Genomic DNA, 26,536 nt, shown 5'->3' on the forward strand with positions numbered 1-26,536 from the left:
TTGACCAATGAGGTGGGGGCTGTGTTCTACAAGATGAATTGGGCAAAGGAGGGAGAATCCTTCTCTCTTCCTGTACGAACAGCTCTAAGTTCGCTCCTGATTGAAAGGACTGCATCTTGTCTCTGGTCTGTAAAAGCATGCTAACTGGGTCTCTCTTTGTAGTCATCAGGAGAAAATGGGCATATAGACTGAAAACTAATAGGTGTATTTGGTTGTTTCTTAGGCTTTCGTCATAGGTTTCTCTGCTCTTACATTTGATTTGGCCGTAAGCTCACCCTTTCCCCTCCCTTAAGTACTGTGTATGTCTCTACCGAGAGAGACTATGGTTAAACAGAAGCATACCAGCTGATTTGACAGCCAACTTGGAAAACTTTGGATCAGCAACTGTTGTTCTCTTTCAGGGATCACAAGCTGGAATGCATAGTGAAATAGGAAACATAAAAGAGCAGATCATGCTAGGGTGGCAATAGTGAGTGGTGTGGACTGTGGCATACTGGCATGGCCTCATCCACAGGCATGGTCTGTGGTCTTCATTCAGCTTCAGCAAATTGGTATCTTGCTGAAATGACCATGGGTACCTTGAAACTCTGATTTTATTCTATCAGAATCCAGAAATCTGAATTTTTCTGTTAGAGCTCTTGATTTAACAAATTAAAAAAAAATAAAGTAAATAAATCATCATGTAGGCCAAACAAAATATGCCAGGTTGCGACTCCTTTTTTCCATAGGTGTTTGGAAACCAGGTTGAGGGAGGGAGATGAGACAAAGCCCATGGAAAAGCTTCCCAGTTTACATATTGTTGTCTCTACCTACAAGCATGAAATTCATCTCAAACCAAATGACTTCCTGCCATATAGACATGGCAGAGCAAAGCTTCTTACCCCAATGTATGCAAAATTTTGCACATCTGTATGTTTTTATGGGGAAAATGTCCATAGCTTTTATGGCATTCTCAAAAAGTCTGTCACTCTAAAAGATTGTGAATCTCTTCGGTTCCATCCTTGACAAGTTGTTGTCTAGTTTCTACTTGAATTCCCCTAGGGACAGGGAGCTTACCACTGTGCGCTCCTGTTTTAAACAGTCAGAAGATAGGAAACTTCTTAATGGCAAAATTTTTTCCTCAACCCCTTTGTTATTGGCAGCTGAAAAAGGCACCTAATCTTTAACTAGGAAAATGCACTTGAAAAAATAGTCTTAGAAATTAAGAGGTTGCTATAATTTCCTGTAACTATCAGCCATTCTTACAAAAAATGAGCATTATTAAATTGTGATAGTTACTAATGGAATTTCTAATTCTTTAACAATTAAGGTCATTGAATCTTTATGTCTTGACCTTCATTCTGAGACTATTTGCATGAAAATAAAGACTCCAAGTTTCATCATGTTCTACTGATTCATTTAAGCTTTTTTTCTATCATGATTTCTAGGAATGTAAAACTGGAAATGATCTAAGCATCTGTGATAGGACAGAAAACCCAATAATCTTATTAGAGCCAGAAGATCTTGAATTGATAGTTCTGCTGTTTATTGACTGCGTGATGTGAAACTGGGAGTCTTGGTTTCCTCTTTTGAATTTGAGAGTCTGATAAAGTCTTTCCAGGTTGTGTGAAAAACAAAGATGAATAGGCAGTATATCATAGGAATCATCAAAATCCTGTTTTTCTTGGCTGTGATACTAAGTATTAGTTATTTAACTTTGCTAAGCCTCAGTTTCCACATCTGTACATTGAGGCTAACAGTTCCTGCTTATAGGAATATTTTAACTGTTACGTGAGAGTATGTGTGTAAAGAGTTTACGTAGTGCTTGACATACAGTACGTATTCAGTTAATGTTGGCTGTCAACATTTTGATGATGCTGATTAACATAAAAGCACTGGGTAAAATGTCACATTTAAAACTATTATGGTCACCCAGACCCTTAATATTCAGTATGGAGAGTAGGGTATGAGCAATCCCATGGTAAGAAGAGCTGGGTCATGATGTATTTGAAAGCATGGGGAACCTTTAACAAGTGCCAATTATACTTTGTGGCAGGAAGCTTAATAATTTTTAGAAAATCTTTAAAATAAACAGCCTGAGAAACAAAATGAAGAACTGTTGGAGTTTTTGGATGCAACAAGAGTTTCACAGAAATTTTGCGTTTGTGGTAGTACAGCAAGCTGCAGGCCAGCCCCTTCTTGGGTGCATATCTTCGACTGTGGGTGGGTTGGAAAGTTTGAGGCTCGCTGCTTTCCGGGCTCCTGTTTTTCAGATGTGGGTCCCATCAGGAAATAACCTGACAACTTTACTATCCTGTTGCATTCAATGTGAATTATTGGGCAGCAGAAACTCTTTTTGCTGTAGGTTCTTCGTATCCTGAACCACGAGATGAGTATTTAAAATAGTAATTATGTGTAGATTTGGGGGAAGAGCAGAAGGGAGAAGAATCAATATGGAAGAAGGAAATAAAAGCATGTCTACCCACGTCTACCCAGGGAGTAACTCAAGCACTTCTCAAAGTTTGTTACTAGGCATAGAATCTCAGAGAGAGATTCTCGACAGAATCACGGGAAATGGAATCCCAGTGAAAAAAATAAGGTGAAATTCTAAGGAGGTGGTCTTTCCCTGGACTAATTCACTTTGCTTTCCCATTGTTAAAGAAAGAAGTTGTTGGTTTTATACTTTGTTGAAAGCAAAAGGGACGTAAAACAGCAATTATTTCTGCCCCTGGCCTGCTTTTCTTTGTTTGAGGGTGCACTATGGCAGAATAATGGTCTGTGTTTCAGAAATTGTGAGTTGGGAGAAGCTGTTGGTGTAGTTTATACACAGTACTTGTATAGTGAGTATACAGAACTGTTTTATTTGGGGATTGAATGTTTGAGGGTCAGGGGCACCCCTCCCCCTGAAAGGGCAAAGACCCCGAAGTGTGACTGCTCCCTCTGTTTGAGTATTTGACTGGCATATCAAGATCTTTCCAGCTCGGCGTGCATAGTGCTTTGTGCAGGCTGACTCCCATGTGGAAGAGAGCACAGAACTTCCTTATGCATGAGGCATTTTTAGCAAATTGGACCCCATTTCAATCTTGATGAAACTTGATGACATTTCCAACTTGCAAGTGCACAAAATGAAAAAGCAAATTTTTAGCTATTTACGTGTCAGAACATCAAAAGCTCAAAAGCCATAATTAAGGGTGTCAGCCTGGTGGGGAGACCATATTTCTCCTCTTCTCAGGGGTCTTCTGGGTCTTTCCTCAGAGGTTAGAGACATGCTCCTTTTTCCATTGAAGACTTGAATCACACCATTTGGATTTCATGAGCCCCACTTGTGATGCCGCCGCTTAACTTCCAACCCTGTCATGTTGATATTTAGTGTTTTTATTCTTTTTTTCATGAGAAGAGAAATTTCAGGAACAGCTAGATAGTTGGTGTTCCCCACTCCTGAACAGTTTTCCTGTGCTGTTTTTAGGAAGGCTGAAGGCAAAATGTGAGAAACAGTGATTTGACATGGTATTTTAATTCCTTTTTAATTTTATGTTTATGTTACATGCAGTTACCTTCCCAACTTTAAATGCTAAGTATACTGAACAAGCTTTTATGATGTGCTCCTTTAATAAATAGATGGACATCATATAGCTGGACATAAATATATGTCCAAATAAATGGAAACAAATGGATATTTAAAATTTAATAAATGTCCATTTAAACATTTAAATGTTTAAACTAGAGCTTCTAAACTTCCATTGTGTATGTTTGTTAAAATGCAGATCTGATTCAGTGCCTCTGGAGGGTACCCTGAGATTCTGCATTTCTAACAAGCTCCTGGGTTGAACCACGCTGATGGTTTCTGAATCACGCTTGAGTAACAAGGCTTTACATATCTTTCTAACTAAGGGAGGAGTTTTAGAATTCAGCTGTGGTCATTGTGATGATCAACAGGTGCGCTTGTCTGGGATATACATGTTTGGTTAAGGTAGCCTTTGAATTTTCTAACAGAAATATTCTTAAAATTAATCCCTAGTACTGCTGCTGCCTGTTAATGATTCACAAAAATCCCTGCCTAATAAGAGCTATTTTCCTAAGAGCTCACATTGAATTGCAAATACTACTTCGAATCTGAGTGACATCCACAACTCACTTATATAGCCTGAGCCACAGATAGAGCAGCTTCTGTAACTGTTGGATCCTGTTGTGTGCAGTGCATTCTCTTGAGGGCTGTGTGGAATCATGACATTGAATAAGGCACATATCTGCCACCAAGAAGCTTAAACTCCATTGTGAGTGGGGTCAGGGAGACAGCATATACACCTGAAAACCAGCATGAAATGGAGATTAAGGTGTTAAAATAAGGACCCAAATTAAATGTTAATTAGATTCAAGGGAAAGAGAGAGAAAGCTCATCTGATGGCAGAGCCCAAGAGAGTCTTTATGGAGAGTGTAGCATTTGAACTAGGCCTTGAGCTATGGGATTGGGTATGTAAAAATGAGGCTGTGGGGTGTGGACTGAGGTGAGACTATATTAAAGGGAGGGAAAGTTTGAGAAAATAGATGGTAGGAAAAGTGGCATATGTGTCATAAATTGGGAATAGTTTCATTTTGGGTGAAATGCAGATTTCATGCAGGGATTTGGTTGACAATACCCCTGGGAAGGAAAGTTGGGTTTACAAATGGAATGACCTCAAATTCCAGTGCAAGGTGTTTGGGTTGACTTTAGTAGTCACTGGGGAGCTGTTCCTTACCCAACCCACTTATTCTCAGTTCTGCTTTTAATTCTTCTCAAATTTCTTTTTTTCTTCTTAAAAATTAAAAAAAATTATTATCACTTTGCGATAATAACTCAAATTTGAGATAATAACTCAAATTTCTTTTGATAGTCTGTAAATTAAGAGTTTATGAAAGGAAGAGATTTGTCCTAGGAATTAACAGGCTGTGGTGGATGGAAAGAAAGATTCTGTGTACTGGCCTCTGAGAGGTGACTCTGTCTCATACACTGCAATGAAGGGATAAGATGTGGAGATGTGGAGGGTTTTACTTAGGAAGTATTTGAATGTATGCCTCTTAAGTTGGAGGCATCCTACAATGTGTTGGTAAGATGGGAAGGAAAAACCTGGTTCATCTTCCTGGATCATCAGTTTCATTCAATTATAATTTCACTCTACGCCATATAAAGTCTTTAAAAATATATTAGAAACAATTTTATTTATCCTTAAATTTAATTTATACAGTACTTAACACTAGTCTAAAAACAGAAGTATCATTTTAGATTTAAATGTGTTTACCTCTCGTTTCTTACATTTTAATGTTTACCCATGCTGGTTGTGTTAGACTGTTTTAACTGAGCTCTTTCTCATTTAAAACAAGTATATATATATATATGTTTACATATATAGATAGATAGATAGATATACATAAAGAATTAAAAAAGCATGCTAGTCCCTCACTCTGTTAATCCCCCTGGTGGCAGCCTCTGGAATTGCAGGCATAAGGTGCCTCAACTGTTGTTTTTTTTTTCAGTCATCACCTACCTAAGGAGTCTTTTTTAAACATGTTTTCCTAATTGTTACTCCTCCCCTGCTATAATATTTCAATACCACAGATATCCTGTATATATGTGTATATTTGATGGCCTTTTGGAGGACCACTTACTATCTAAGATTTCAAACCCCCAAGAATGAATTCTTGCTCCCTTGGGGCAATAGTGCCCCCAGTGATGAACACATAATTTAGAGTTTTCTAGCCTCTCTGTCTCTCTAGGGTAAGATCTTGTTCTCATACTCCTGTGGCAGCTCAAACCTTAATCACCTGGAGCCACCCTTTTATCAACCAGAAACTTGTCAGAGTCCCTTATTGATACTCATGCTACTGAAACCCAGAAGAGGTCCATTTCCTGAACATTCATCAATGCATGTCCACTTGTCACCAAAGTAATTTGTACTGTTGATTGATTGACCCTTTAGTGATTCTTCTAGATTGGATTTCTTTCCATCCTCAGGGCTCTCCTCTTCTCTCAGACAGTCATTGCCCTAAGGTTCCAGCTGCGTGGAGCCTTTTCTTTCCAGTTTCAACAAGTCCTTGAATTCTGTATGCTAAAGTGGTCAAATAGCAGATACAGAGGTGCTTAAATTTGCACCCCCAATCCCACCAACCCACTTATGGTGCAGGGATAACATATAGGAGAAGAGCTTGATCTCTCATGCCCTGCAGTTTCCATTCCTGTTCTCTTTACCTGGAATCCAGGCTCTAACTAGTATGAGTGTATGTGTGTCCTCTTGGGTTCTTTCCCACACTTAACGTTCACAGTAACCCTGTGGGGCATTTATCAAGAACATCCTTATATTACAGAGGAAGAAAATGTCTCACAGCTAATAAATGCTTGCTACAGCCTTTGAATTCAGGGATCTCTGGCTGTAAATCCAGTGCTTCTATCTTGCACATTATACTGTCACCTGAGAGGTCCTCCAAGCCCTTTCTAAATAGAAGTAATAACTTGTTCTTTCCTCTGCCTTATTTCTGTATAGGTCCCCATATTTTTTCATGTTGTCATTCATTCAGCAGTTATTTATTGAACAACCACTGTCTGATAGGAACTTTGCAAGTTATTAGAGGTACTGTGAAGAAAAGCACTGTTTCTATTTTCAAGGAACTCACATTTATGAAGGAGATATACCAGTGAGTGATACTGATAACTGTGTCTGACACAACAGTGATAGAGATGGCCACAGGGTGCACCCAACCTTGTCTGGTTGGTGGTGTGGAAGTGGTGGACCATCCAGAAAACTTTGAGGTGGAGAAGCATCTGTAGTGCCATTATCTGTTCATGTGTCTTTCTCTCTACTCTTCTACTCTGTAAGATACTCAAGGACTGGAACTGTCTTTTCCATATTTCATTTGCCAGCACTAGCTAGGGTTTGGCACATTGTCAATTCTGGACCCGTGTTGGCTGTCCTAGAGCTTGGTGTATTTCCCTTGCTATTTGCCACAGGCTCTGATTGTGTCCCCAGGACTAATGTCTTAAGGCTCTTCTCGTTTCAAGACATAGCAGCCAATTTGATGGAATTTAAGTGAAGATGCATAATTTATTATAAGGATAAAGGGTGTATCCTGGAAATCAGGTGTAGAAATACACCTGGTCCCCAGGAGAAAACTAGAATCAGAAACTGGAAGAATGTCTGAATTCTCTGTTTTTCATTCCTATTTCTTTTACAGAACTGCTATATTCTTCTCTCTCCATAGTGTGGAATCCAGCTACTTTACACCTCCCAGGTTTAGGTACTGTAGGTTCAGCCACATGTAAAGACTAACTTAGCTACTCTCAGTCTTAATTCTAAATTCCCAGAAGAGAGTATCTGATTGGCTCAGCTTGGGTCAGTAAAAATAGGACCGTTTGGGACCTGTTCCTGTGGAGAAGGGAAGAGGTGGTGAATAATTTCCCCTTTTTCAGTTCCCAGAGAAGGGAAATTATTGTGAAATGGGGGGATACCTGTAGAGATGCCACCTACCCATGAAGTTGGGAGAAAAGCACCTCTCCCAGGATAGAAGAAATTAGTAGCCAGGAAGAAACCTTTCTTTGATCAAATTTAAGACCCTTCTGAAGCCATTTGCTTACAATGTCCCTGGCTTTCCTGGGGGCCTCTGCTCCTCATTTGATCAAAGTCATGTCCCTTGGTTTAACCTCATTGATAAATAATGATTTTCACCAAGTACTGTGCTATATTAATCTTAGATCTTTACATAACAATGTGGTGTGGGGACTTCTTGCTCTTGTGATACAAGGAACAGAGTTAATGAAGTTTTCTGACCCCACATAAGAACACATGGATAGGCTAGATAAAATTCATGACAAAACGTTTTATAGCTGAGTTAAAAAGAAAGATGGGGGAAATATCCAGGTTCCGGGGGTTTATAAATAGAGGGAACTATATCCAGAGTAGTTAGCAGGATAGCAGATCTGTGTGTAATCTTTAACGACAAGAGGCTGGATTCTTATCATTGATGTATCAAGACACAGCTTAGACTACTTATCAGACACCCCCCATCTAAAAAAAACCCCAAACTATACCCTGAAGTTGTTTTTATAACTCAGTGCATAGAACTCCCATGGAAAAATAATCTCAGCTGAAGATGTGTTTGCAGTAAAAAAAAATGACAAATCACACAAAGAAGTGATCCATTATTAGAGAGAATAAGCTGATTATACAAACAGGAGGATTGACACTGAAATGAACTTGAGGTTATAAGAGGGTTTTATACAAGTAAGTTTAAATTGTTTAAAGACTTCATGAATGAGGAGGGACAGTATGAATGAAAGAAGAGGCAATTTTGATTTCAAAATCAGAAGTTACACAAATGAAAAATGTGGTCCTAAAATATACCTCAAGAAGTCAAAGAGCAGATTAGCTATACGGTAGATATATGGGAGGTGGTCGGGGGGGTGGGCGGAGAGAGAGACAGAAAGAGAGATAGAGATTTAAAGACCTTACACCAATTGTTGTCCTGAAGGATAAAAAATTGTAAAATAAGGAAGTGACATTAAAAGACATGGAAAATGAAATAAAAGGGTCCAAGAAATTTACTGCATTTTCTGGAAGGAAATAATATAGTGATTGGGAGATAAACTATATTATATTTGGTTAATAATTTTACGTATAAATGAAAGACATGAATCTTCAGATTGAAGAGTTACATTGAGTACTAAGCAAGGTAAATAAAAATAAATCAAGATCTAGAAACATCATAAATAAATTGTAAAATACCAAAGATAAAGTGAAAACCTTGAAAACAAGTAGAGAGAAAAGATAGATTACCTACAAAGGAGCAGTACATTCACTAAGAGTAGAATTATTAACAGTAGTAACAGGTTTTAAAAAACACTAAAATATCTGCAAAGTCCTGAAGGAAATAACTATCAACTTACAGTTATGCAGCCAGGTAATCTAATACTCAAGAGTAAAAGTGACGATATGAAGCATGTTTTCATAGAAACTTGCCTAATAGTCACCAAAAGATGGGCTTTAGGAAGAGGAAGATCGAAGCTCAGGAAGGAAACACTGGAGCAGAAGAAGCATTGGTGAACCAAGATGTGGGAAATGATGTGAGTTACTTGAAAGGATGTTGATATGGGGGAAAAGGCTAATATGGTAGAGGGTAAAAAAACAGTGTGGAACTGCCATATTCAACAACAGAATGTGAATGAGCAAAGTTCAAGTGCTCTTGGCTATATCTAAAAATTTTCTGTGCTTTGTTAAGAAAGCATGGTAAAAATTTAAGATTCAAAACACTTTTTTTGGTTTGGGAGGGGCAAAGGGAAATCATGGTAAATATTTTCTATTTGCAAAATAAAATGGGAGAAATAAATCCAAATATTTTCATAAGCACAATTAGTGTAAATGAATCAATTTGCCAGTTGACAGTCTGATACTTAACACTGGTTTAAAAAATTCCAATGATGTAGTCTTTCAAAAAGACAGATGTTGAATACAAAGGCAGCTGCTGACATAGTGGGCTTGATTTCTTTTTCATCTTTTTTTTTTTTTTTATATTTTATAGCTACTTTTATTTTTTTTATTTATTTATTTATTTTTGGCTGTGCTGGGTCTTCGGTTCGTGGGAGGGCTTTCTCTAGTTGCGGCAAGTGGGGCCACTCTTCATCGCGGTGCGGGGACCGCTCTTCATCGCGGTGCGCGGGCCTTTCACTATCGCGGCCCCTCCCGTTGCGGGACACAGGCTCCAGACGCGCAGGCTCAGTAGTTGTGGCTCACGGGCCCAGCTGCTCCGTGGCATGTGGGATCTTCCCAGACCAGGGCTCGAACCCGTGTCCCCTGCATTAGCAGGCAGATTCTCAACCACTGCGCCACCAGGGAAGCCCTCTTTTTCATCTTTGAGAGTCCTAAGGAAGTCACTAAAACTCCCTTTTCATGATAGACGGGCCCAAACTCACAGACACACACATTCTGGAGTATTGAGTGCCTTCTATGAACAAGAAATAATGGCAACTGAACATGGCTGGATGTAGGATTCCAAGTATTTTAACGCTTTATAACATCAAATTGAAGAATTGCTGGTTGGTGTTTGCCACAGGATTAGTTTTCACAGATGGCTGAGAATAATGCATAAGAAAGGAGGTATACATTTCCTTTCAGAACAAAATGGACACATATGACAGCATATGGTAGAGTTATTTTAATTAGGAAGTTTTACCACACCATTATTAATGATAAAATGGAAATTTAAAAGGCATGAAGGCATTAATTAGCTATGATAATGCTATGACATAATCTCTTGTTTTCGCTAAATCAATTTTCCCATGTTATTAGGCTGTTGATATTTTGATCATGTACATAGTTCTTAAAAGCCAGAGTAAATAATAGGCCAGGTTATATTCATGTAACTGCACACAAACCAAATTTACAATCACATAAAATCAATACATATACAGAGACAAAATTAGATGGCTTTTGAAAATGTAGGTAATCAAGTCCGGCTAAATGTTTATCTCGACATCATTATTTATATTTTACTTGACCACTGATTCAACTAATGAAGGAAGAGCTGGCCCTAAGGGATTTGGTCTAGCACACTCATAAATGAAAAATGATATATATGAGTGTGTCTCCTGCTATGAGTTTTGGAAGTGAGATACGGTACACTGATACATGGAAAGAGGTGTTATGGACTGAATGTTTGTGGCCCTCCCCCATTCATATGTTGAAGCTCTAACCTCCATATGGTGGTATTTGGAGGTGGGGTCTTTGGGAGGTAATTGTGTTTAGATGAAGTCATGAGGGTAGAGCTCCCATGATGGGATTAGTGTCCTTAGAAGAGGAAGGGAGATCAGAGCTTTCTCTCTCTTTGCCTTGTGAGCCCAAGGTGTGAAGCTAGGAGGAGGATCTTCACCAGGAGCTGAATCTGCCAGCACCTTGATCTTGGACTTCTAGCCTCCAGAACTGTGAGAAATAAGTGTCTGTTGTTCTAGTAACTCAGTCTATGGTGTTTTGTTATAGCAGCCTGACTGAGACAACAGGGCTCCTTGATGAGGTTGGAAATGACAAATGGATCAAATTGGAAGTGCCAATTCATTCCTCTCAGTTTTACACCCACCATAGGAGATTGTGGGAAGAGGGGTTGAACCTTGAGTAGCCTGTGAACCCCATGAATCTAAATCTCTGGTGTGTGCTGGTCTACTTGTGTGCGTTCCTGATGAGAATGTTTAAAACCAAATCTTACCTTACATATTGTTGAGCATTACAAAGAGTAGGTTACCCAGTGTTTCTCACCTTATTGGACTCTCAAGAGGAACTGATAGGATGTCTAGATCCTTTATTCTTAGCTGCATGTTCCTTTTGGCCTTAGGTAGAAAATATTGGGTAATTTTCTTTTCTCCAACTAAACCTTTTTGTAAATACAGCAAAATATAAATAAAAATTGAAAGGGAAGTAGTCAAATATAAGTTCTTTATGCAAATGGGCATCAAAGAACACAAATCAAAGGCATTTTAGTAACTTTTGTATTTACAGTATTTGTCAAGAGACTCATTTAAGCTAAAGTGGGTAGAAGTCATTTAGTTTCACAAAATGCCCACAAATATATTTCAGGGCTCATGGGTGCCTCTCTTTAGTTTTTTCTCATTCATATCTCTGAACCAATAAATGAAGTCAGAGAAAAGTAGAATATTTTATAAATCAAGACACTGGGAAAAGATTTTTAAGAAAGTATCTTTGACAAAGTCAAGTAGAGATGATGAACAATGAATCTCTGTGATAAGAAATATTCCATACTGATTCAAGTACCATGTAGGGTTCAAGGTATCACTCTATGAAAAGATATTTATTATTCAAGTGGAGATTTTAAATAAATACTCAAATTTGGTTTAAGATGTAGCTTACTTTAGGACGTTCTTCCTTTTAGCGTTGGCAGGTAGCACTTTACCTTCATGTTTTTTTGCTGAGCATTTTTATAGTCACCAACAATAATCTTGTCATATCAGTGAAACTTGTGTCCATATTTTCCTAGAGATAGGGAGAGGGAGAGCATAGAACCGTGCAAATCATACGGAGAGTTATGGGATCAAATATACAATGCTGGATTTGAAGGAGACTAAATTTCACATAAGACCATAATTTCTGTTGACTCAGGTCAACTTTGACAAGATTGCAAAAGATGCCTTATTACTTCTGATTATTCATTTCAATAATTCGCTAGTCAGTAGCTCCTGTTCATTAAGTGCTTGCTGTATGCCAGGTACTGGTCTGAGAACTTTAGACTCCTTAATCATTTCAGTAATCCATGAGGTTGCTACTACTGCTATCTCCATTTCCAAAAAAAAAAGGAAACAGAAGTCCAGAGATGTGAAGTTAAAGCTTGCTGGTAATTGGTCAAGCCAGAATTTGAACCTGTGTGTCTTAGACCCCTAAGACCCATGCATGTAACTGCCGTATTAGGTCTACCTAATTTTCGTCATTAAAGAGCTTTCCAAAAAGGTTTCTAAAATAAAAGTTAATACTACAAAGATTCTTTATGAATAATTTCATGAAAAAGATTGTTCCTCTAATATTCATGTATTGATTCATACTTAAAGATATATTAAGTATGTAAGTTAAATTAAGGTTGTGAAGATTTAAGCATCCATGTCTTGTACAGAGAGGTGGTGCTGAGACATGCTCATTAAGGAAAAATGTGGATTCCATTTCTTTTGTTTTGTCATTAAAGTATCTGCAATTGTAATAAACCTATAGCATTGTATAAAATGGTGTGAGTGAAGTTAGTAGATGGAGGCAGTTAGAAGGGATTTCTTATTCCAGCTGGAAGAGGGTCTACAGATACTGGAGTTAATTCACTTAATCTTGCCCTAATCTAGTTTCCCATTAAAGTGGATAAACAAATGCTTTCCTTAAACAAGATTTGAAATAAACAAACAAACAAAAGATCCATGAACTTAAAATAATATTCAGCAGAAACCACTGAATTTGATGTATGCCTTCAAATTTCCTACAGCATTGCCATCTCAAACATGTTGGCTTGGGTTTGTGAGATAAACTGGTGATATTCACTGGATGAAAAGTTCAGACTTATGTGGTGTTGAACTCAAGAACACTTCCCATAAATCTTGTGAAAGTTTGGAATATGTTCTAGAATTCTGCACACAAAGTCTTCCAGTCACGAGTTTCATTGCAAGAATTTTGTACAAAGCTAATCACCAAGTTAAATTTGTGACACCCCTTTCAACTTTAAGACAGGAAGATTAACAAGTGTAACTAAATTCCTGGCAAAAGAAAGGAGAGTGAGGAGGTAGATTATAAAGAATCTAACATTTATCTGAGCACAAATATTGGAAATTATTGCAAAGGGAATATAGAAAGTGACTAAGTTAATGATGTGTTTTCAAGTTTAATGAGAAAGGCATTGATTCTCTTTTTTTAAAGAAAAATGTCTGTGTTGCCTTTTTTTCATTTTATCATATTTTGATTTAAAATATTTTCTGGGATTCTGTAGTTTTGCTGTATTCTATGTACTTTCCAATAAATGACCTATTTATTTACGTGAAAGGTAAGATTCGCTAATGCAAAGGCAACATGAAAAAATTTTTCCTACCAATTTTCAAATGAAAGACATTGACAGTTTTTTTATTTGGTTCTAAGTCTCATTTGCTTAAAATGAAAAATGTATTCTTAAAACTAAATAAAAAATATCATATTATCAGTATTCCTGGCAGCAAGTGAATGAATACTTATTCTGAATAGATCTCTCTGAATGGCCGCTCTATAACTACCGTGTTTTGTTAGAAAAGTATATTAAAAAGTAGAAACAGCATCATGAATGAAGAAAAAGGATAGAAACAAAGTATAAAATATGTAATCTTTTAAAAGGACCTTATCAAGGAGAATCTTAGTGAAACTTTAAATGGGAAAGTCACACAATCCCTAGGCTTTCCCATTTCCTATTCAATGAATAATTTACTTTTTAGATGAGATTTGCTAACATTATTGCAGAATAACTGTAATTGAAAATTATTAAAGCTCTATCTTTATTGCATTTTAAAATCCGTGCATTGGTGTTTGACCAGGTCTGCCTCATCATTAAGTGTTTTGAGGGAAAGCAAATCTCTGTCTCCCAAAGAATAAAGAGCAAAAACCTTAATTGCTTTCTTGTTTCCCACAAAGATGCTAATATGATGAACTGAATGTCAGGAATAATAAGACAAAATGATGGTGTACACCCTGCAAAGAGAAAATAAAACATCTTTTTATGTAAACTGTCACCAGAACCTCAAGGAAACTCTTTGCTCTTTCCCTGCCCTGATTTTGAACTGCTTCATTAAAAGTAATTTTGTTTTTCAGGAGGAGAACTCCCACATTATTCTATAAAAATGATTTTAAGAGAAATCTTCAATTAAGAGGTTATTGTTGTCTGAAAGATTTTTCCATAGTTGGTTGGTAGCTGAAAATGTGATCTCAAGTTTGAATGGAAATATGACATTCATAATGGTTTAAAATAGATAAGTGTCTTGTCTGTTTGAAATGCCAGTGAACTTGGTATTATTTATCAGATCCTTTGAAAATGTTGGAATTTTCAGAGGACAGAATTTTCAAAAAGGAGAGAAATTAATCATCAATTCTTTCTTCAAATGATGGAAAAGTTAAATTAGACAGATTGATAAAGCCCTTGTTCAATGCAATATTTTGGCTTTCGAGAATTGAAAGTAAACAATAAATTATAGACTTAAGCTACACGCCCCCCCCCACCACCAAATCTTCCTTTTTGTTTCGTTTTTGGGGTAAAGACTGTAAAACTCATCTCACTGGCCATCAAACTCCTACCCAGTGCTTGTCCTAAATTTAGACATTTAACTTGGTCCATAGTCCAACTTGATAAATGTTTAGATACAAAAATGCATATAAGCCCCTTGAAATAGCATCTCATTCTATTTTCAATTGAGATGTAGTTGGCATACAATATTATGTTACTTTTAGGTGTACTACATAGTGATTTGATGTTTACATACATTATTAAATGATCATTACAATGAGTCTAATGACCATCTGTCTGCATACAAAGTTATTACAACATTACTGACCATATTTCTTATGCTGTATGTTATATTCCTGTGTCTTATTTATTTTATAACTGGAGATTTGTATCTCTTTATCCCTTTCACCTATTTTGCACCCCTACTCCCACCCCAGGGAATCTCAAATCTTACTTTAAAAAAAGTTCCAAACAATGTATTTACTTAATAATTTGTCCTGCAGAGAGTTTCTTCTCAATGGATACAGGAAGAGTAAACTTGTCAATTCAGGCCATGGAAATCACTTTGCAACTGAAGCAACAGTGATCTGAGTTACCAGAGAGTTTCCCAGTTCTTATGACATGGTCTTTATACACACGAGTCCAAGTGTACCATAAAAGGGTTCCTTTTGACCTAAGATGCCGTTTAGAACCTCTTCCCCCCTTTCAAACTGTGTTCTGGGAAACACTAATCTTCAGAAATACTCATCATAAAAGGGTTCCAGGTCAAATAATTCTATGGATGTCTAAATATTGAATTATATTTGTGACTGAAAAGATACATGAGCCTATGAAATGCTCTGAGAAGCTCTTCATTCTGTTCTGCTATCTATTCTCCATTGTTCAATGTAGAATGAATTGTTCCATGCTGCATTTCCCCAGCTTATTTAACCTTAAGAACATCCTCCTGTCTTTTTAATCTAAAGAACCCTGGTGAGGTAGATACTTCTCTTTTTTATAGATGGGGATACTGAGGCTCAGGGAAGTTAGATAACCTGCCCAATGTCATACAACTCTTGAGTGATAAAGCTAAGATTTGAAGGCTCAGGCCTGAAGTTCTATCTTATAATCTGTCACTGTGACCTGAAAATACAAGGAAACACATTCATTTGAATACCTGGACAGTTTCTAGTTGTGTCGAGCATTTTATTTCCTGTACGCTCTTTAATGGATTTCTTTTTTCCTCATGTTCATGCTATTGGGATTTTGTAAAAAAAACAAAAAAAACAAACAAACTCCCCTCATTACATACAGCATTTTCGCTTAGAAAAAGGTTATTAAATTCCATGCAATACAGTAGTTAGAACTGAGCCCAAATTTATAATCAGTATGTAAAGACCTGGAGTCAAGCAAAGCGTGTATATTATTTAAAGCTGGGAATGATATTCAGTAAAATATTGTAAGTCAGTAGAGCAACATGAAATGAAGAAATCTATTTGCCTGGAAGGACCTTGTTTAAGCTAATTTCAGAAATAATGAAAAGATTCAATTTTATATATAATATTCAAATGAAAGTAACATTGAGATAAAGCATTTAAATGCATTAAGAGTTCCTTCATAATGAAAAAAAAATACCTGCTTTTAATTTTTATGTAGACATGTTATCGACATGTATACCTGTATTCTCTGTATATACATGTGTATTTTTGTGGTTAGAAAAGCATGCACGTGGATACACAAATATATATATATATAAATATATTTAATAAAAACAACCTTGTGTCTGAATTGTTAAAATGTCCATTTTCGTTATTTTTAATGTAATATAATTTCAGATTCCTTTAATAAATGTCCAGTGGACAGATTTATTATTATTATTATTTTTAATTTCCTGCATCAGATCTAGGTCTTTGATAAATACTGCAGACAACCCCAGTGCTGTAGGATGGGCTTGACAGTTCTTCAATAAAGGGCTGTGTGATTTTTTTTTTGTCAGTGTCTTCCTCCCAGTGACAGCTGCTTTGTTCTTTTCTAGTCAGATTTTCTAGTTAACACATCAAAAGTATATCTGTGTACATGAAGTACGAAGAAAACAGTTCAAAGAGGTAAGAGATTCACTTTTAACTCTTCGCTACATTTTCCCCACACTTGTCACAAAAGACATCTCCCGTGGCAGCTTCAGAACAAGGTGAGGAGTTCACAGTGGAGCGCAGGGATGCGTATGGCATTTAGGAGTTTGCGTTTTAGGAGGCGAGCTGGTCAGGCAAAGCCCTGAGAGACTCCACATCAGTGAACGCTAAGCTGGGGTGAGGAATCTGCATTTTCCCAAGAAAACCAAGCCCAAGAGCTGGATACAGGTTTTTATGTTCGATTTATTGTCAAAGCCTGATTTCTTCTTGGCATATCATGATGACAGTAGTTGCCTGCTTTATGCTCACAATTTGGAGTTGTATCTTGCACCAGTGCCAGCTGGAGTACACACACACACACACACACACACACACACACGTGCGCACGCACTCGAACTGAAAGTGGCCCTGCTTCCATGCTTAAGCAAATGTCCTGGGGGTGAGACTCCAAGATCTTTTTGACTAAGCTAGCTAAACCTGGATTGGTTTTAGAATATTCACACCCCAGGAGAGAAGGTTCTAGCGCTTGGCTCCCTCTTACATCACATTCTAGTGATGTGTGGATGCTGAGTCAGGGATGTGCTAAAGCAAAGACAGACTAGAAGGCAGCCTTCCTTCTCCCCCTCCCAGCCATACTTCGGATAAGCCCTGAGTTGGGAAAATGTCTAGAAAAATCAACCCCCCTCTTCAGTGAATCAGGTTGAAATAGGCCAGCCCTGGATTGTGTCATATGTATGTTTTTAGTGTACCAAGTGAAGCCAAAGCAATAAATATTTATTTTAAAGAATTTTTACATTTGATCTTTTAACAAAGCATCAGAGTAATCATCATGAGAAAAATAAGAACTTTGTTGGACTTTCTTAGGCTTAGTTTATAGTTGAGTATGGTTTTAAAATTTGAAATACGTCAGCTTTTCCATACTTTGGGGCTCTTTAAGTCTTAAGCCAGGGCAGACAAAAGCCATGTGCACAGCAAACAAACAAAACAGCCCTGCGTTTCCTGAGCGTTCCTGATACATGTCATGTTACTGGTACCATGTTAGGCATGAGGAGGCAGGGTAGGGACAGGGAGGGGATATGGGCTGGACGCAGGCTGCCTGGGGTCAGCTGAGTCAGCCAAGTGTCTTACCCCCTTTAACGTTCAGTTCTCTTATCTGAGGTGGGTATTCTAATGATCCAACACTCACAGTGGGTTTTTTTTTGGGGGGGGGATTATACATGTAAAGCACTTGACACAGTCCAGACACATGCATGAAACTCATAAAAGACACAGAGGGACCATGTTATTAACCAGGGGCTCCACAGACCTGGGATTTAGCAAGTATCTGTTCGCTTCCAAAGTGTATCTTATTAGCATGCTTCTGCGGGACATCTATTTTGCAGTCAACAAGGGGTAAAAAGTCTTAGCCATTAAAGGTTTTATTTTCACCTGTACTATATGCAGTCTGCAATCAAGAATGTGATGGTCTTTCTAGATCTTACCTCTTTCTTATTAATTTTCAATTATTAAAGAACGTAAAGGACAGAGATATGCTTAATTAACAGAGATAATCATGTTATGAACACTTAAAACACAGTAATACTTTAAACTAACATTAAATGTAAATAGAAAAAAATGCCATTTATTTTATCCAAGATAAAAAGCTCTGGCTTTTTATCAGAACATTTATTTAACAGAACACTTTTTTCGATTTCAGGCATGTATTCTTTAAATTGTTTTCTTTTAAAAATCATGGCTTTAGAATAGATAACTTTAAAAGGTTAAGTTTGTAGGTCTCAAAATAGGATCATTTTGCAAAATAAATGTGTTTTTAAAAAAATCCTATAGTGTAACTTTTAAAAAATTTTATTTATTTATTTATTTATTTGGCTGTGTTGGGTCTTTGTTGCTGCGCGTGGGCTTTCTCTAGTTGTGGCAAGCAGGGGCTGCTCTTCGTTGTGGTGCGTGGGCTTCTCATTGCAGTGGCTTCTCTTGTTGTGGAGAATGGGCTGTAGGCGTGCGGGCTTCGGTAGTTGCGGCATGCGGGCTCAGTAGTTGTGGCTCGTGGGCTCTAGAGCGCAGGCTCAGTAGTTGTGGCACACGGGCTTAGTTGCTCCGTGGCATGTGGGATCGTCCCAGATCAGGGCTCGAACCCGTGTCCCCTGCATTGGCAGGCGGATTCTTAACCTCTGTGCCACCAGGGAAGTCCCTATGGTGTAACTTTTGAATGTACTGCAGTTGCTAGCAATACCCGTCAATTTGTGAATTCTCTGGCAAATCTCTCTACTCTTCTTCTTCCCCAAGGTTTTATCCATTATTTTGTTTGGTACATTGTTTATCTCACCTTTCTGGGGCATTCCAAATGGTGTTTTGAGCTGTGAGGAATACTCTCCTTTTGGTTCCCAAACTCATTCGTCTTCAAAATTACCTGGGGTGCTAAAAATAATTCCTAGCACCTACCCCATAAATTCAGGATCAACTGATTAGTGCCTCAGAATCGTCCAGAGTGCTCGTTAGAGCACATATCACTAGGCTGTACCCACTGATTTTCTGATTCAGCGCATCTGGGGTGGGGCCCAAGATTCTGTGTTTCTTTTTTTTAATTGAGGCATAGTTGATTTACAATGTTGTGTTCATTCCTGCTGTACAGCAAAGTGATTCTGTTATACATACATACATATATATATATATATATATATATATATATATACACATACATACATATATACATATATATATACACACACACATATACATATATACATTCTTTTCTTAATATTCTTTTCCATTACGGTTTATCACAGGATATTGAATATAGTTCTCTGTGCTATACAGTAGGACCTTGTTTGTTTATCCATTCTATATAAAAAGCTTACATCTGCTAACTCCAACCTCACACTCTCTCTCTCTCCCCCAACCCCCTCCCCCTTGGCAACCACCAGTCTGTTCTCTATGTCCGTGATTCTGTTTCTGTTTCATAGGTAGGTTCATTTGTGTCATATTTTAGATTCCATCTAAAAGTGAAGTCATATGGTGTTTGTTTTTTCTTTCTGACTTACTTCACTTAGTATGATAATCTCTAGGTCCATCCATGTTGCTGCAAATGGCATTATTTCATGCTTTTTTATGGCTGAGTAGTGTTCCATTGTATATATGTACCACATCTTCTTTATCCATTCATCTGTCGATGGACATTCAGGTTGTTTCCATGTCCTGGCTATTGTGAATAGTGCTGCTATGAACATAGGGGTGCATGTATCTTTTTGAATTGTAAGATTCTGCATTTCTGGTAAGTTCTTAGATGATGATGATGCCGCTGGACTGGGGGCCATATTTTGGTAACAACTATCCTAGATCATGCTTTTCTAGGAAACTTTAGTTTTTAAGCACTCTCAGGTGATTTTGGTGTTCAGCCATACTTGGAAACCAGCATTCTGGTGATAGTTCCGTAGGACATTAACGACTCACATGTCACCTGGTCAGGGATCTGAGCTGGGGGTTGAAAACCCCTAAGGTGCCACCAGGTTTGTGGGTCAGGGGAGGGGTTGGGGGAGGAGGGTAGGAACAGAAAGGTTAAAACCTGGAGGCTTTGGGGGACCTCTGAAGATTTCCTTTCCAAAATAGTTTTGAGACATTGTCAGAATGAAATGGAATCATTATCTGTGGGAATGAAATGGGCACACATCACAGCACCTGGCACTCAGTGGGAGCCATTATCAGTATTGTTACCTCTGAACAGGATCAGGAGATGTGACTGGGGAGCTGGTTTACCAACTAACTTAATGCCCTGGTCAAGTCACTAACTGTCCCGGTTTCAGTTGCTTGAACTTTTTCTCATTTCTTGGATTCATCACTGTGATTATTTGATTGTCGATCTCCCCAGACTGTATCTTGTCTTATACACCCTTTTATCTCTAGCATGTAGCATGGAGCCTAGCTCGTAAGATGTGTTGAATGAATGAATGAAGTTAATGAATGTATTTCTTTTCAATTCCAGTCAGTATCCAAGTAGTTGGCTCAGAATGGATTTTCTATAAATATGTGCTGAATGAGCTGATGAATAGACCTGTTAAGTTAGAGATGTGACTAATCACAGATTTATACCGTTTGGGGAAGAAACATATATTTTTTTGAAAAGCTCATTCAGTAGGTGTTTGGAGAATCCCATACATATATTAAAAAGTCCTAAGCCTTCTAATGTTAGTTGAGAACATTTTTATCTGACACATAAGCGTTCTTTTGCGATTAGACTATTAAAATACCGTACCTGCCAAATTTGAGGGTCCAATTCTCTATGAAATTTGCCTAAAAGTAAGTATAGTAGACATCTCATTAAGTACATTTTACTATAAAAATTATCTAGGAAAAGGAAGTTTCATATAAATTTTTTGGATTGAAAAATTTCTCTTTCTCTCTGTTCTTTGGATTCACAGATTTGTATGGCAAGATCAATTGTGGAAAGCTGAGCAAGGCTAAAAAAAATGGCAATTTTAATCAAGTAAAATTAAGTGGAACATTTTGAAATGTCAAAGATAGACAGTGTCTGTTATACTTATGTGAATGAGTGTTTTAAATAATGACCAAGACTATCCACCCTGAAGACAGTGAGCTTCTATGTCTCTGAGAATTTGGTATCTAATCCAAAATTTCACAAATAATATGTCATTTATTTTTATTCAAAAAGGAAGAATAAATTGTTTAGAGCCAAAGCTTTATTGTCACTATTATTATTTTTAACTTTCAGACTCCTCTCATTACGTTCCTCCTTCTAAGGGAGACTGGAACAGAATCCAGAGAAGAGCCGACGGTGGGTTTATTAAGCTCGGCATCTTAAACAGTCAGAACTTAATGAACCCCTAGTGCAGGATGGTAGCTAGGAAGGCCATATGTTGTCATTTTCTCCACCTGAACCAAAGGCAGACCTGGGTGATTGATAGTGGCTCCACTTCCCAAAATACCACAGATGAGATAGAGGGTTTCAACATCTTTAAAAAAAATTATTATTAACAAAAAGGGATGGAAGCGCCTGTGATAGTTTAGCATTGACAAATTGGGATAAAAACCCACTTGACCTTGAATTAGTCTGTGCCGCACATTTTTTGGTGATAGTTCGTACTCTTGAGTACAAGGATTAGTTGGCACTGGATGAAGTCCCTGGATCAGGCAATTTTAAGAGTTCACTTGTTGAATAAATTGAATGGCCTGGAGAAGTTTGTAGGATCAAAGAAAATAGTGTAAAGTGAGATAAACTTATTTGGGGGACCTTTGCTCTTCCTGTTCCCCTTTTCCAGGCATTCTTGTCTTCCTGTGGATACTGATGTTGGGAGTACTTCCGGTTGCTGCCCTACCTGGGACTGTCTACCACAGAAGTGCCTCCAATGCCCCTTACTCTCTTTCCAAATCAAAACTACCATTTCTCCATCTGATTAGCTGACACCACTGTGTGAATTATTGTTAAGTCCACCCCAACACTCCCAGAATGAATGCTAGTATTCCAATGAATACTAGTCCAGAAAGAAAAATAAAAATGAATTTCAAGGTTAAATATACTTGGGAAATTCTTCATGAACCCTTCTTGGAGATTCTCAAATGTTAGCTCTGAAAGGTACTGTGGTAAGAAACCAATTTAATTTTTTAAACCATTTCATATTTTTTTTTTAAGATTTTTAGAAATTTCATGTAATGTCTGAAACATTTATATTAACATATTTCCATACAAATAACCCAAAGAAAGTTTAGGATTAGTTGTTTTTTGTTTGTTTGTTTTTTTATACTGCAGGTTCGTATTAGTCATCAAGTTTATACACATCAGTGTATACATGTCAATCCCAATCGCCCAATTCAGCACACCACCATCCCCCCACCACGGTTTTCCCCCCTTGGTGTCCATACGTTTGTTCTCTACATCTGTGTCTCAACTTCTCCCCTGCAAACTGGTTCATCTGTACCATTTTTCTAGGTTCCACATACATGCATTAATATACGATATTTGTTTTTCTCTTTCTGACTTACTTCACTCTGTATGACAGTCTCTAGGTGCATCCACGTCTCAACAAATGACTCAGTTTCGTTCCTTTTTATGGCTGAGTAATATTCCATTGTATATATGTACCACAACTTCTTTATCCATTCGTCTGTCGTTGGGCATTTAGGTTGCTTCCATGACCTGGCTAATGTAATTAGTGCTGCAATGAATATTGGGGTGCATGTGTTGTTTTTGTTTTCTTTTTTTAACATCTTTATTGGAGTATAGTTGCTTTACAATGGTGGGTTAGTTTCTGCTTTATAACAAACTGAATCAGTTATACATATACATATGTTCCCATATCTCTTCCCTCTTGCATCTCCCTCCCTCCCACCCTCCCCATCCCATCCCTCTAGGTAGTCACAAAGCACTGAGCTGATCTCCCTGTGCTATGCGGCTGCTTCCCACTAGCTAGCTATTTTACATTTGGTAGTGTATATATGTCCATGCCACTCTCTCACTTTGTCCCAGCTTACCCTTCCCCCTCCCCGTGTCCTCAAGTCCATTCTCTACGTCTGTGTCTTTATTCCTGTCCGGCCCCTAGGTTCTTCATGACCTTTTCTTTTTTTTTTTTTTTTTAGATTCCATATATATGTGTTAGCATATGGTATATGTTTTTCTCTTTCTGACTTACTTCACTCTGTATGACAGTCTCTAGGTCCATCCACCTCACTACAAATAACTCAATTTCATTTCTTTTTATGGCTGAGTAATATTCCATTGTATATATGTGCCACATCTTCTTTATCCATTCATCTGTCGATGGACACTTAGGTTGCTTCCATGTCCTGGCTATTGTAAATAGAGCTGCAATGAACATTGTGGTACATGACTCTTTTTGAATTATGGTTTTCTCAGGGTATATGCCCAGTAGTGGGATTGCTGGGTCGTATGGTAGTTCTATTTTCAGTTTTTTAAGGAACCTCCATACTGTTCTCCATAGTGGCTGTATCAATTTACATTCCCACCAACAGTGCAAGAAGGTTCCCTTTTCTCCACACCCTCTCCAGCATTTGTTGTTTGTAGATTGTCTGATGATGCCCATTCAACCATTTCATATTTTTAAAAAGTAGCTTGGTGAATCTCCATACTGTTTTCCACAGTGGCTGAAGGGGGTCAAATGTATGGTGATGGATGGTAACTATACCTTTGGTGGTGATCACTTTGTAGTGTATACAGATGTTGAATTACAGTGTTGTAGACTTGAAACTTACATAACGTTATATACTAATCTTACCTTAATTTTTTAAAAAGGGAAAAATGTAGCTTGGTAATTAAAAAGACAAGGATTGGAATAAGGATATCATATGATTAGGAGATTTTTCTTTGTCCCTCTCCTTTTAGTAATCTTGTCTCATGTTTTAGAAACCCTCATTTGAAAGGTTGCCCTTTCCTATTCTCCTTTGGATTGTCTAACTCTTTAAGAAAGGGAACCAATCCTTGGCTATGCTCTGGGGTGACATAAGGCTGAGAGGGCCACACAAGGAATTCTTTTCAATCAGGAGCAAGATAAGAGGCATTTGGGGCGTGAAGTTTACATTGTGGTTTATTACTAATGATGTCTATTAATAACCCTCAGTATCTCTTAAACACTCTTGCCTAATATGTCTGGTAGTGCAAGAAAGTGAAATGTATTAAAAATGTGGAGAACGTTATAGCAGTGTGGAAAGTAATATTTCACAGGGTAGGTAAAGGTAGTAATTTTTAATTCTAAAAACTGCCTTACAGGGTTTATGTAAGCATAAAATGTGCGTAAATCTTTAACACCAGACCTGATATCAGTAAACATTTTCTATTAAAAATAACGAAAATGAATAGTTTCTATTCACATTTGAGATTGGATTTATACATATCTCAGTTAATATTTTAATAAAAGTCGCCTCTTTTGTAACTTATTTGTTTCCCAAACTAGTATGGTGACTTCATACTCTATTAAATAATAGGCAATATATATTGAGTACTTACTGTATTTTACGTTTTACTCTAAGCTTTTCTATATGTATTATATAATTTCATTCCCATAACGACCTTAAGAGGGAAACTATGTTATCATCATTTCACAGATGAGGATGCTGATGGTTAAACAAAGTTAAGTAACAGAAATCACGCAGATAGCAGCTGATGGAAAACATTTGTGCATCTTTTAAAATAGATGAGTTACAGAATATTTGACATGGGAAGAACTTATTTATTTATTTATTTTTTGGCTGCATTGGGTCTTCGTTGCTGCGTGCGGGCTTTCTCTAATTGCGGCGAGTGGGGGCTACTCTTTGTTGCGGTGTGTGGTCTTCTCATTACGGTGGCTTGTTGTGGAGCACAGGCTCTAGGTGTGTGGGCTTCAGTAGTTGTGGCACGCAGGCTCAGTAGTTGTGACTTGTGGGCTCTAGAGCACAGGCTCAGTAGTTGTGGAGCACGGGCTTAGTTGCTCCGCAGCATGTGGGATCTTCGTGGACCAGGGCTCGAACCCGTGTTCCCTGCATTGGTAGGTGGATTCTTAACCACTGCGCCACCAGGGAAGCCCAATGTGGAAAGAACTTTAGAGATCAACTAGTTTTAAAAGTCTCTTTTATAAATAATAATACTGTTTTTTAATAAGTAATGATACTGAGACCTACAAAGGAATACAATCTTGTTCCGGATGACCCAGCTAGTGGTCAGACTCAGGTCTTTCATCCAGCCAGTGCATCTTATTCAATGATTTTATAGATTTTTATAGATTACAGTCTATAGACATAAAATTGTTCCTAATCAAACAGATCTCCAAGCTTGCTGTAGCAGATTGGACTTTCCATAATGACCATGTCTCCAGATTTTCCATCCCACGTACTATTTTTACAGTATGAGACAGACACCATTCCATCATGGGTGACGTCTTTCTTCTCTCACCTTTAACCTGCGTGGACTTCTGTAATTCAGCCAATAGATAATGGCAGACATGACGTTGAGTCTACTTCCATAAAAGGACTCATTCATTAACGGGGATGTGGCTTCTGCCTGGCCTTGCTCCTTCTCGAGAGCCCATGAAACATGTTGTGAGGAAGCACGAGACATGTGGAAGAGCCATGTGCTGGTGTCCTTGGTAACAGCCCAAGATTAACTCTTAAACAACAGTTAAGACTTGTGAGCCTTCAGTGACTTTTTCCTCCAGCCTTGGAGTCTTCCTTCTGATGTCTAGGAAACCATGGAGCAGCGGCAGGCCATCTTTGCAGTGTCCTGTCACAGTTCTGTGAGCACAATAACTGATTGTTTTATGCCAGTAAGTTTTGGGGTAAATAAGTGTTTAATCATAATAATAGGAATATATTTTGTACTGAAGTGAAGAGATCCCGTAACAAAAGTCTCAAATGTGTGGAAGTGGCTTTGGGACTCAGTAATAGAGTTGGAAGGGCCATGAAGACACTCTTAGTGGAGACATGATGGGTATCGAGGAGCATCTTGAGAGTGGTATATGGGTAAGTAAAATCTTAGGACCCTCAAAGAGGCTATTGGTGAACTCTTAAAAAAAGTAAAGAAAATGATACTAGAAGCTGAAAGTCAAGAGCTCTTGTTACGTCGTGGTGGAAAGTTTATCAACACTTCACCTGTAGTAATGTGAAAAATGGGAAATGTACCTAATGAACCTGTATAGTTTTCAAGTGAAATTTAGGGGAAACATAAAGGAGCAAGGCTTTGCCAAGTTTAAACTTAAAACTGTTTCTCATTCCAG

At 37.8% G+C, this 26,536-nt stretch overlaps 2 long non-coding RNA genes across 2 annotated transcripts in view; one reads left to right on the plus strand and one right to left on the minus strand.

The window, feature by feature from the left end:
• LOC309637585 overlaps window positions 1–9,855 on the minus strand; it is a 418,822-nt gene extending 408,967 nt beyond the window's left edge. Inside the window, exon 1 of the long non-coding RNA XR_014250681.1 lies at window positions 9,639–9,855. This is a non-coding gene — a long non-coding RNA (uncharacterized lncRNA). The remainder of the gene's footprint in view (window positions 1–9,638) is intronic.
• LOC309637556 overlaps window positions 1–26,536 on the plus strand; it is a 738,298-nt gene that overhangs the window by 82,175 nt on the left and 629,587 nt on the right. The gene's annotated exons all lie outside the window — the stretch shown is intronic.

Source organism: Balaenoptera physalus (genome assembly GCF_965194825.1).
Source record: "Balaenoptera physalus genome assembly, chromosome: 11".
In the NCBI taxonomy this organism is placed as follows: Eukaryota; Metazoa; Chordata; class Mammalia; order Artiodactyla; family Balaenopteridae; genus Balaenoptera; species Balaenoptera physalus.